This window comes from Eretmochelys imbricata, chromosome 1, assembly GCF_965152235.1.
Source record: "Eretmochelys imbricata isolate rEreImb1 chromosome 1, rEreImb1.hap1, whole genome shotgun sequence".
Classification (NCBI taxonomy): Eukaryota; Metazoa; Chordata; order Testudines; family Cheloniidae; genus Eretmochelys; species Eretmochelys imbricata.
The window spans coordinates 154,140,163-154,152,716 of NC_135572.1; the positions used below are offsets into that span (position 1 = coordinate 154,140,163).

At 47.3% G+C, this 12,554-nt stretch overlaps 1 protein-coding gene across 6 annotated transcripts in view; it reads right to left on the minus strand.

Moving 5' to 3' along the window:
- Window positions 1-11,928, minus strand: part of BCOR (BCL6 corepressor) — a 67,809-nt gene extending 55,881 nt beyond the window's left edge. For all 6 annotated transcript variants that reach the window (XM_077817326.1, XM_077817302.1, XM_077817336.1 and 3 more), the window contains exon 1: window positions 11,425-11,928. The gene's annotated coding sequence lies outside the window, so the exon portion shown is untranslated. The remainder of the gene's footprint in view (window positions 1-11,424) is intronic.
- Window positions 11,929-12,554: the final 626 nt, after the last annotated feature.

Below are 12,554 nucleotides of genomic sequence, written 5' to 3' on the forward strand. Positions count from 1 at the left end.
TTTCTAGAGAGTTCCAGGCCAAAGAAAAATAGATTTTAGAGGTTACTTTGTGTGTAAAAACATAAGGATTCTCTGTTGCAGTTAAAACTACCTAATTTGAAAATACAGGCCAGATCCTACAGTTCTTAATCATACAAAACTCCATCTGACTTTTGGGAGACTTCCATAAAGGCTGTGGGCTGAGTTTGGATACATAAGGAAACCTGAAGGACAGACAGAAATAGGTAGTGAATTTTCTCTTTAAGTTTCAAAGGCCTTTGTTTTAAGAGCGATAGCCTGATCAATTACTGTCTCATTTTTACTTGTTTGGAGCTGTTTTTGACCCAGAATCTTACACACCTTCCTGACAACATACAGTCTAGTTGAGCTGAGAATGCCTACAACTGATCTCAGAATAACAACTTTGTTTTACAGCAGCACCTGCATTAAAAACAAACAATGCAATTCAGCATATTGTTTTTGAGAAATGCTATCCAAGTTGGAGTCATCTCACATCCTCAGCTCAGTCTATGGGAAATTCAGAACATCATCCTCCCATGTGTACAATCCCCTGCACCACAGGGCCTGCTTTTCTTCTCAGGGAATGCAACGGGAACTTTGCTATTGCCTTCAATAGGATCTGGCCCGGTATATGCAAATTTCAGCACTTCCAGGAAAGGGAGCACGGCTTAGTAGACAACATATTTTTTTGCCAAATTCCGAGCTGGTTTAGACTCCAAAGCAGCCTGCTGTTGTCAGTGCGTTTGCCCTTGCTGACGGCCAGGGCAGAATCTGACCTTTAGACTCTCTCTCAAGTCTAACAAAAGGAATTGAAGTCATATCTATATAGAGTCTCTTGTTTTAGAGAGACCCTCCACTCCAGGAAGAGCTTTTCCCCTACAGGTGTATTACTCAACTGCGATATCTGGGGGTCTGTCTGAAATTTAGCCCAGGTCCGTGCACACAAGTTGTGATGAGAAAAATCACACCTCTCGCGAATTATTACATTAAAAAGCAACTCTCTTCCCCCCCCCCCCAGCTCATTAGTTCTTAATCTGCGCGGCCGCTATCTGTGCGAGCGCTCTGCCGTGCTACTGCTGCCTGCATAGTGAGAGCTTTGTTGTAGGTGCCGAAGAGGCGCGGGCTACTCGCGCTCCAACAGCTGTCACATTATTTGCACTAGCTGTAAACAGCCTTCACATCCCCCCCACACACACCGCATAGTTAAATCCAGACTAACAATCCACAGTTCGAGATCAAACCAACAACAGCAGCATTGTGTCTGCCTTCAGTGCTGTAGCATCAACTACTGCAGCTGGTTTAGTCCAAACAAGGAACCCCCTCTACCCCACTCCTACTGTGGAGAGAACTCTGTTTGTTTCATCCGATTTTTCGAACAGAATCTTGCTGCTGTCCGATACAGTGGAGTTCCTTTTATTAATTTCCCCACCAGAGGATATTTCAGTTTTTCTCCAAACTCGAGACAGACCAAGCACGCGCGCGCGCGCACACACTTTTCCTTGATAATAAAGTTTTGTCACAACTTCAATTGTTTCTGATTTCCCGTCACAAGAAGCCCCAAAGCTGCAGCTTTGACTTTCTCGTGTAAAGTACGCCGTGCCCCTCACTATGTCTCGGTCATTGTAGCGTTTGGAAGCTTAAGGCCCCTTGTTCTGCTGCAGAAATGTCACGACTGAATGGATACCAGTAACTGCCCCCATAGGGGTGAGGACAAGTTTCCTTTATTTTGTATTAAACTGACTTTCCATAATCGTCAGTATCGGTGCAAATTGCACCCCAGTTCCTCTTTAAGTATAAACCTCACTTTATGACTTAAGATATTTTTGTTATAAAGTTTCCCCATCATTAAGGCCTATAGTAAGGAGCAATCCGCTTTAGCTGCATTACAATACCGAATCTCCATAATGGACCATTCCAGATGGCTTTGCTCAGGTTGATATCCCCAGTGACTTTTTGGAGTGAGTAAAGTAACTACGATTAGATTTTAAGATATTGAGTCAAATCTGTTTGCCTCTAGTTTGACATAGCAAATGAAACGGGCTGTGCGTCATACTTACATGACTACCCTTGGGTTTCCTGCACCCTTCCACCTCCCTCTTGCTTTGAGCTCTGCACATTTATTGATTATCCCACAATGGACATCCCTTATTGTCCCAAACACTTGAACAGAAGTAGTACTTTATTTTCTATCTCCATATATCCAGTTAAAATAAACGGTCACTTCTATTGATTCCACTCAAGTCTTAAGAATGTTTCTAAACTGAACCTTAAATCATGCACGTGCAGTTTCTCTTTTCCTACTTTAAAAATCTACTATTCTGATGGAAATCAAACTTTCCTTGTGAAATACTCTGTACAATAATTAAACAGCAGCTTAGCTATAAGTTGCCTGCTCTTTCATTGATTACACTTGTGCTAGTATCTCTCCCATTCTGTGCAAATTTTCTGTTGCGAAGGGAAAGGTGGAGATTTCGCTAGAACTGACTGATTTAATTTATTCTTGGCTAAATTATGTATGATTAATTGGAATGTATATCTTTACAGAAATGTTTAACAGTAAGCGTATTCGCCTAAGAGTTTTAAAATAGATTAAATTTGATAAAGAGACTATGAGAGCCGGCACGCAGATGCACAATATATAGCTTTGTGACTGGCTGCAAGAAAAGACTGACGATTTTTTGTTTTGTTTTAAAAGAGCATTTTCATCTGGGCCCAAGTATTGCTAAAGGTTAACGTTTCTCAAGGCAGGCACAGTGGCTACTGCTGACATGGTAGGTCTGCACTGAACTTCCCAACCAGCTTCCCCTGTAAATTATTCCAGTAGGTATTTGCAGGTTGGTGGCATCGACTATTCATTGCCTGTACGGAGCTAAGAATCTGCTTGCCTGGTAAAACCCATTGCTAACAAAACAATGTCAGCAAAGGCTGCAACACATTCTTGTGAGAGACCAGCGATTCGTGCCTACTGAAGCTCTTTCAGCACAAAGGCTTTTAGAGGAAGAAGAGAGAGAGAGGGAGGGAGGGAGGGAGAGCTCTCGTGTTTCAGGGCTGCTGTCCCCTGGGAACGAAGAACCAAGTGTAGCTTCAATCAAATGCTCACTTCTCCTCCGGGAGCTCAGTCGGAAACCTGATCTCACTAGCTTATGCCTGCCTCCATGCATATAGGCTTGCTTTCCTTTCATACCAGCAATTTGTATAAAGAGGAGAGCCAATACAGTTTATTGAATATGCGATCTCATAGTAACGGGTTCTTTCTATAGCTAAAATAAAACAACCTTGAAATGTCTGCTCAGGAGGGCCCGCTCCTCTCTCCCCACCTCACTAACTTATGGGGAAAGTGATCGTTTAAAACTTACATTTCACATATTTTCTTCCCGACTGGATCTTCCGACTTCAGCTACCAACAGCTATTTTTTAATGGGCCCTTTTAACGTCAAGTCACATAGCCATTATACTGTTTACCATTAAAACACATTACAGCTCTTTTTTTAAAAAAAGGCGGATGTATTTTGGGTCAGCATTAGCTGAAGTCTACCTCAAACATGCCTATGCCAACCTTCCACTCAGGCCCTCTGGCCAAGCTGCGGGAGCTCAGGCCTTGCCCATCCTCCCAAAAGATGTAGGCCTTGGGGAGGATGTGCTAAAACGGCTGAAGCAAATGTTGGCCACACATATGGTAGGTCACAATTCACTGGACCAGAAGAAGTGGAGAAATGAGGGGAGGACTACTTCCTGCTGCATAGTACTGTTCTGAGCTACCGAATTGCTTTGGCTGGAATTGGGACGTCTTATTTCCCCTGATTTTACATCCAGGCCGACCTTGGAAAGGGAAAGTATATGGGGCTGTTTTGAGTACCAGATGGATACCTCTATGGTTAATTGTGCTAATGAAGCCCCTACATAAACCTGTGAAGTGTTTTGATTGATATATTTGGGGATGTACGTAAAAGGTATGGCTTCCTGAGGGGCCAATTAAATTTGACCCTAACAATGTATAATGGCTGGGAGTGACATGTTAAAAGTAGTTCCCACAATGAGGGCTAATACATTTGGATACAGGGCTGAATGAGGCAGGGAGATTCAGAGTGCAGTTTGAGTGCAGGCGCACACACTTCTGTTCACAACTATTTTAGCAGGCACACTATGGTACCCAGAGTATCGGTGATTTTAAATACCCTCCTAAATGTTCAATAGTATGACTCTAAAAACATGTTACTGTCTGTCTTAGCAATAATATGTGCATTAAAAGGTCCCTGCTTCTATGAATTTAGATTCTATAGCACCAGTGGGTGGATTAAGGAACCCTGGTGGTACCTATCCAAAGTCCTAAACTATCATGTGGAAGATGTTTGGGTCACAGCAGCAGCAGCAGCAGATCTTCCAGTGAAAATGGATTTCTCTCTGTCCCTTCTAATACCACTCAAAAGTTTTCTGAGAATTCAAAGCAATACTGAGAATCTGCCTCTCAATCCTTAATTCACTTCCGTGTGTCTATATGCTGCAGCATTAAAAAAAAAAACAGATTAACATCAGCTAATATCCGACCTTAGCAGAGGAAGTACAACTAACCAAATACAAAACTGGATGAATTTAATTCTTTCCTCCTTCCCTTTGGTGCACAAAAGAAACCCACACACAGGTAGTGTTTTTGTTTGGGTATTAGTTCTAACACAAAGCATGAACCTAGATGTAATTTTAATATTTTCTTAGTTATTTAGGTAAAATGTCTATACGGTTTAGCTCCTATGCTATAGAACTACTGAGTGGTTGGACTTATACAAAAATATGAAAACAGTCCTGATAATGTGTGAATGCAAACATCAATTACTTTGGAGTACTCATTTGTTCAATTGTCCCATTGTCTGGACTTTTAAAACTAAGAACACAAGCCTAAGTATTTTGTGGTATGAAGCTATTTAAAGGCAAGGGTCACTAGGTGATACATTCCAGAGTATTTTAAATGAACACTTAGGGTAAGAGTTTAATCTGTTTTAAAAATTGTGACAGAACTCTTACAAGTAACTGCTAAATGGAAGTACTGACATACTTATACCATACTAAAATACATTGAGACATCTGTAAAGTGAATGATAGCATATAGCTTTGTTATGTTATTGCAGTTTTCAGTGACATGGGAGTTCTACATGTTTGCTAAGCATAGTTTAAAGGAAAAGTTAATTTGTGGCCTACTAGATAGGCCACTGGACCTAGGCTCTAATCTTGTCTCTTCCATTAATCTGCTGGGTGAGCTTGGGCAAACCACTTCACCTCTCTCCTACCTCAGTTTCCCCAACTGTAAAATGGGGATAAGGATGCTGACTTTTTTGTAAAGCGCTTTGAGATCTACTTATAAAACACACTATATAAGAGCTAGATATTATTAAAAGTGATCTTGCTGATATTAAATTAAGGTGATAAAACTTGCATGAAGTACTTATTGGTGTGAGTGCTGAGGTAGAGTGGAACTTTTAACCTACTCTCTTTCCTAAGGGTCACACTCAACTCTATACAAAGAATTTCCAGTGTAGTTGGTGGAGTCTGTACTTTCTACTTCAATTGTCCTATCCAAATAAAGCTTGTGTGTGTGTGTTTACTGTCACACTAACAAAACAAAATCACAAAAGGGTTTGGGGGAGGAGATTAAAAAAAAGCAAGGATTTTATTATACTTTTTTTTTTTTTAAAAAAAGTAACAATCCTTAAGTGAAATAGAATTGGCATATATACTTTCACTCGGAACTGGGCATTTACATTCCACTTTCTAAGAATATGTATTTTTTAAAGGGACTAGCAATGTAAATATCTTTCCCCTCCAAGTTTCAGATTCTTAAACTCTACCTTACACTTTAACAGGTCTTTTAGTTTGTACCTAGACAATAAATTTAGTTTAATTTAGCTTCCGGTCTTTAATTTTAACAGGTCTCCTCTCTGCATGCAAATCAATATGGCAATTACCATCTAAAAGCTCGCCCAGCCCCAGGTCAATGTAAATTGATCATTGTCCGCCTTCCACAAAATAACACCAGGAGTCTGTGGTGCATAATGAGATTATACTGGAAACTGTCTTTCAGATCACAAATTATATTTTATGTTGTCAGGGTCTTCTCTAAGCGGACTTCCTTGCATGCCTAATCACAGGGCACCAAATCTATTAACGTATAAAGGTAAATTTCATACAGAAAAATAGCACCAAAATAAGTCCTACATCATCTTAGTATGCTAGTTTGCTATTTCTAAATATATATGTGGGCAGGTAGTAATGAAAGAATATTAACTTGTCCCACTGGTAAAAAATAGTTTGAAAAATCTTAATACTAGTTGAAGGTTGTTTTGTTGTCCGGCAAAAAGAAAAAATAGAAGCGCCTCCTGCAAATTAACAGAACTTCTCTCAGGGAAATATTTTCTGTGAGCTGGTGGCCTTCTTGCTTTCTCTCCCTAACTAGTCAACTCATCCATTAAAAGGTGCTACACATGACAGAGAAACTCTTGTGAAACATTCATTAACTTCTGCTTGAAAGATCGTTGGAGCTAAAGGTTCAAGTCCTGACAGCCGAACAGGTCTGAGGGAAAGGTCGATTCAGAGTAATACTCCATATCAGCCTCTTCGGTGAAAGGACACAAGGATTACATGTAGCCAGTGCTGCTCACGGACAAGGGAACTCCCCCTGTCTGCAGATGAGGCCTCCTCTGCCTCTCATTATACACACAGGGCGAGAGCTTTTCGATGTAGTTAAAAGGGGTTAGTCTGGCTCGCTGGAAGGAATCTACTTGATCTCTGAGTGGTTAGATTACTGCAAAAAGCAAGAAGCATAACATTCATTCTAGCTACCATTCATTTTTAAACAACATCAGTTTAAGGAGGAAGTATTAAGCCTGCTGTTCCTATCCTGTGCACTGCTGTTTAAAGGCCCACACTAAAATGTGCTATAGATGTAGACGTAAGAGACAGTATCACATGTCATCCGTGTAATGAAGTGTATTGCACTATCCAAGTCCTACAAACAGATAGCTGAGTGGCCTTTTGTGTACATCAGCCAACATTAAAGGGCTTGAGTAAAACAGGAATTAACTCCCTTGTCAATGGAATTACAATATTTTACACCCCCACTACCAGGAGCAAGATGAGGCCTTTAGACTGAATTAGTCCTTTAACCACTCAATTTTCAAAGTCTTATGGTTCTTTGGAAGACAAAAAAGTCACAGATTTTCATTCCTATAATTTAGACTTTAGTGTGGGTATTGTTTAATTTTTTAAATGGCAGCCTTACATTTTTTATGTCCACAAATTACGGACCAATGTGATTTAAACCTTGTGTATTGTTTTTCAGTCCTAGGACTAACCAAAATTCTCCATCGGTGATTCTACCGAATCCTCTAAACACTAGCTTAGAATGGCTATGAACCGTCCTGATTTTTTAAAAAGCCCCTGTTTATGAAGAAAGTGAACTGTTTTGGGCAGGGTTGTTATGAAATTTGCCAAATCGCAAGGCGTCTATAGATGAGGATCTCATCCTGGTACTGAAGGATAGGGACTCAGTGTGCACAGCACTCTAGCCTGTGTCCACCAGGCTAGTACAGACCCCAGAAATATATTATTAACCACTCAGTACACTGCAGTTTGGGCCCTCAGTTCTCATATGTTAAGTACTTCTTTAACATTAGAATAACCTCAGAAGAGATCTGTGTGGTTTATTACGAGGTTATTTCAGTTCAGTCTCCAGATTCTTGGCTTGGTTTTCATGGGCTCTTTTTGTGGTGGTGGGCGGAGGGGAGGGGGAGGGGAGAAGAAGGAAATTCTGTAGGGTCTATTGGTACTCGTCTCTATTAGATATGCAACCAATCTACCGTTTCCGGTGTTCCTTCTATCTAATTAAAGATGTATTTAGATGTGAAGTGTAAATAAACGCTGAGCTGCCTGCTGCCCTGGCTCCGCGCTGACTCCTCGGGAATATTTCCAATAAGGCTGGAGCGCCCTGAGCCAGGGCTCAAACAAAGAGGAATGAGGATGGTCTGCGCTGCAGGCAAATCCAACACAAACCAGCTTTTATCTACGGCTCTGGAGCCTTAACTCCTTTTAATCTGCACCGCATAGGCTTACACAACACGGTCGCCTGTATTCCACTGACAACGTCTTATTACAAAAGGAAAACCCATACGCCACTCAAAGTAACCCAAACAGGAACGCAAGCCTTAGTCCCTGTTTGCCTTTTCGGGCCACGAGGTATGACCCTCCCTGTGAAGTCCGCTGTGCTTCAAAACAACCTGAGGTAGGTTTGCCTGCCTTTCCGTGTATACATTAAACAAACCGAGGGCAGCCCGGTGCTATAAAACAAAGTCGACTCCCTCCCCACCCCCAGGTCATTAGGGCTCCGGGGTGGGAGGGGAGAAGTTGATCCGATCTGAAAAGCTCTCGCGGAAACTCGCTTTCCTTTCGGTATTCGCCCGGAGTGGTTGTGAATCTCCGCTGTGGGTTTTCCATCGTGACCCGGGGGAGGGGGGCGGAGAGAAGAGATGGGGAAACACGAACTGCGTGCTCCGCTCGCTCGCTCGCTCTCTCGCGGGGCCCCTTGCACGCCAGGCTCAGCCTTTGTGCGCCCCTCTGTGTTTGTCTGGCCCCGCACCAATCTGACACGGGGTTAACGCGCTCCTCAGAGTTTCTAAACAGAGGAAACTTCTGGGAACGAAATAATCTGGCACTCGCCTCGTAAACTCTTTTCCTGTTGTGGGAAACAGCTCTTAAAATGCAATTAGATGCATGGGGTAAGCCCACGATCCACAGCGCTGCCCCTTTTCCCTCCGGGCTCCTTCCAATCGCTTCTCGGGTTCTGTTAACTACTCCAGCCATCTAGATTTTCCTCATCTTTAAGGGTTAACAAAAAATACCGCCGTGACCTTTTCCTCTCGGTCCCCCCACTCTCCCTTTCAGGCTCCGGTTCTTGAGCTCGCAGGGAGCCTGAACGGCTGTCTAGACCGATCTATCACAGACGGACAAACAATACCAGGAGAAGCCCTTTCCCGGTCCCTCAGCCTCCGCCACTCACCTTAGAAATGGCGAAGGAAATAAAGAAACAGTGTCCGCAACATAATCCTTCACTGTACATGTGTAGCCTTCAAAACAGCCCACCTTCATGCCTGACAAATAGGATTTTGTCTGCTCTTTTAGCGTTTGCTACGATACACACTTTTTCTATTCCACGACCATAACACTTAGCTCAAAGTGCCAGGGCCTTCCCCGCCCTTCGAGAAAGACAGGGTCAGTGTGGAAGGCAGAACAAGAACAACCCCCTCCCCCAGTGAACAAACCTATTAACCTGAAAATTTAAATGTTTCTTAATCACGCCCTTTCACACCCATCTATAGTCAACCGAAGTGTTGCTCTGTCTCTAGCTCTCCCTAAGAGTTGCGTATTCAAGAGGGACGGTACTAGAGGTGGAGGTCCAATCCTGCAAAAAGCTGCGAAATAGCTAATGAGCTATGCAACTCATTGATCCAGAGCATACTCTCAGTCACATATTTGTGACAGCAATTCAAAGAGCGGAACTGCAACCCCTGCCTGAACGCCCCCCGCCCCCATACACCCGCCTTCCTAATCCCCCCAAAAGCAGTTAAGGTGCCCGTTGCCTTGTCTTCCTCTCAGAAAAACCGACGGCTTCCACTTAAAAACTGAAAGGAAAATTAATCCGTGTGTACAAATGCAATTGCACCGAATCCTAGACAAATATATAAGCACCAACGTCTCAGTGAAGAAGCTACATTAATGGACTCGCGTGACAGAAGCAGCCAGACACGATTCTCCAAGGTTAACAGAATGTAAATGTTCTGCGATGGGGGGGGGGGGGGAAATGCAATTCTGTTGGCAAAGCTGAATTAAACACCCAGTAACAATTGATTTCGGTGTCTGGTGTCTGTTTCCAACGCCATGGCAATAAATACTCAAGACTGTACTTAACACCACCTTATGGAGAGGTTTCCTCCTTTTTATCTTTGTTCCCAGATCGTACTAGTAGGGTCGGCTACACAGCCCTTTGCCAATCCCCACTTTATAGGGAGCGATGACCTCTTCACCACGGAAAAGTTAATAAAGCCTTGAAACAACCAGGCTTCGCTACCACATTGTAGGCGGGCTAGGCTCTTTTCGTTTTTAATACAAAACACGAATGCAAAGCTGCAGGCTCCGAGGAGCAGATGAAAGCAATGAGCGGACTTTCTGCAAAAGATTCATTAGAAGAAATTAATGCTGCAACAAGCTCTGAGGCGAGACCATTAAACACAATCCCACAGTTCGTCAGTGTTACACCAGTCATTGGTTCCCCCCTCCCCTCCTCCCGCCCGCCCGCAACCTCGGATCCTACACACATCGCGGAAAGAAGAAAGGAAGGAAGAGAGAGAAAAAAAAGAGGAACGTGAAACCTTCGCAAATATCGCCCCCGGACTCGCCTCACGAACATCAAATACATGCCCCATATGCTGCGCAGACCAGCCTCAGAGTTGGCGAGGGCTTGCAGAAAATAGACCTGTCTATCCTTCCCTGATCAGCCTTTGATAGCAAGTTCCTATCGTCCCTGTAGTTTTTTTTCCACTAAAAACTAGATTTAAAATGAATAAACTTCTACATCAGACCGGACCCCATACCAGCAATGATCTTTGAATGGGTAACCACGGTGACTGGCTCCCTTTCCTCCCCCCCCCCCCGCCGCCCCCAGCTTCAAAGAACAAAACCCCTTTGCATTCGCAAATCAACGAGAAAACCTCACGCAGCAGCTCCTTTAAAAACAGCGTTAAAAGTCCACCCTTTACCTGGCCCTGGAACAACCAGCGCCCGAAAGCCCCAGCCTCTTCCCCATGAATGTGGCTCTTCTCGCTTGGGCTTCTCCACCAGATGCACTGGCGTGGAGGGGAAGCCGAGTACGTGCCCTCCCTCTCCCCTGATTTAAAAGTGTCCCCCACCCCCTTCCCTTGGGAGCAAGCCGTGGCGGCTGCCAGAGGTGGGGCTTTCACAGCCCTTTCCAGATCGGAAAGCGAGACACGACGGGAACCCCCCACCTCCTCTTTCCTGCTGGGGCGCAGACAGAGCGCGACCGGCAGCTTCCCCTTTGCTTACCCCACCCTGCCTCCCTGGGGGCATCTTTACCAGCCAACTGCCGACAAACTTCCACTCCGCGGCACCCACGCCCGCGAGGCTCGCCCCAGGAGGCCCCACCGCCCCCAGGCGGCCAGCGACGGCTACCTGCCACCCCCTCGCCCCGCTGGGCTCGCTGCCCATTTCAGCCCTTTTGGCCCCGCCACACAGCGAGCCCTCGCCCCACGTCCCCCAGGGGAGCGTTAGGGCGGACCGGGCCGCTCCCCAGAGCCCCGCCGCCCCGCCGGCCGCGGGGAAGGGACGCTCCGGACTCCGCGCAGCAGCGAGGTTTCGCGCAGCACTGACCTTGTGCTCCGGCAGGGAGAGCAGCAGCGCCGAGTGCGGCCGCCCGGGTCCCGGGGCTGTAGTCCCCTCCTCTCCCCGGAAGGGAAGCTCGGGCTGGGTGGATGCAAAAAGTTTGCTGCTCCCCTCCCCCTCTCTCGGGGCGTGTGTCCGCGCTGCGGCGCTGGGCGGGGGCGCTCCGTGCCGCGCGGGGGGCAGCAGCAGAGGCTGGCGGGGCAGGTGGCCGCGGCGAGGGCTACGCTGCTGCTGCTGCCTGGGCTCCGCAGCCCGCCAGGCTCACTCGGGCTGCGGGCGCTGGGCTGGCAGCGCCATGTTGCTGGCTGCTCCGGGCTGAGTGTCCCCTGCCGGCGCCGGCTGCCCTCCTACATCGCGCTCCCGCCGCGGGGCCGGCGTCTCCAGTGGCCTGGCCGCGGCTTTGTGTGTGTGGCTGGGGATTTAATCCCCCTCCGCCGGGAAAGCCGCTCTTCCTCCCCTTGCCGCTGGGAGCCCGGGCTCCGTGTGCTGCACGCCGCGCTCCCCTCACATCCCCCCCCCCCCTTCCTCCTCCTCTCCTCCTCCAGCCGCCGCCCCCGCCTCCCCCCAGCGGGCGGGCGCTGCGCTGAGGGAGCCGCCGCCAGCAGCAGCAGCGCCGCCGCCGCGCTCTCCCGGAGCAAGTTACCCCCCGCCCGCGTTTCCCTTCGGAGCCTTTTCTCGTCCCTTAATTGATTCTCTCCCTGCCCCCAGCCGGCCGCACCTCGGGGCTGGCTCCCCCTTCCCGTCCCAGCGGGCGGGCGGGCACGCGGCCCCGCTCCCCCCGCCCCAAAGCTGAGGGCGTCCCGGGGAGACTCCGCGCTCTCCTCAGCCAGCAGCGGCTGAGGGGAAAGTGTCTCCCCCGCCCGCTGCTCCCCTGCTCGCTACCCAGAAGGCCAGTGGAGAACCGCAATTACCATAAAGCTCCGCTCACTCCGCTCCGCCAAGCTGTCAAAGCCCGGCGGCGGCGGCAGCAGCTCGCTCAGCCAGACAGCCCGCCGGACGCCGCTCAGCCCCAGCACGCTGCCGCCGGGGAGCGCCCGGCCAGCCCGGCCCGGCCCGGCCCGGCTCCGCGCGCGCTTCCCGGGCTCAGCCCCGCTCCCGCTCCCGCGCGTGGCGTGGGC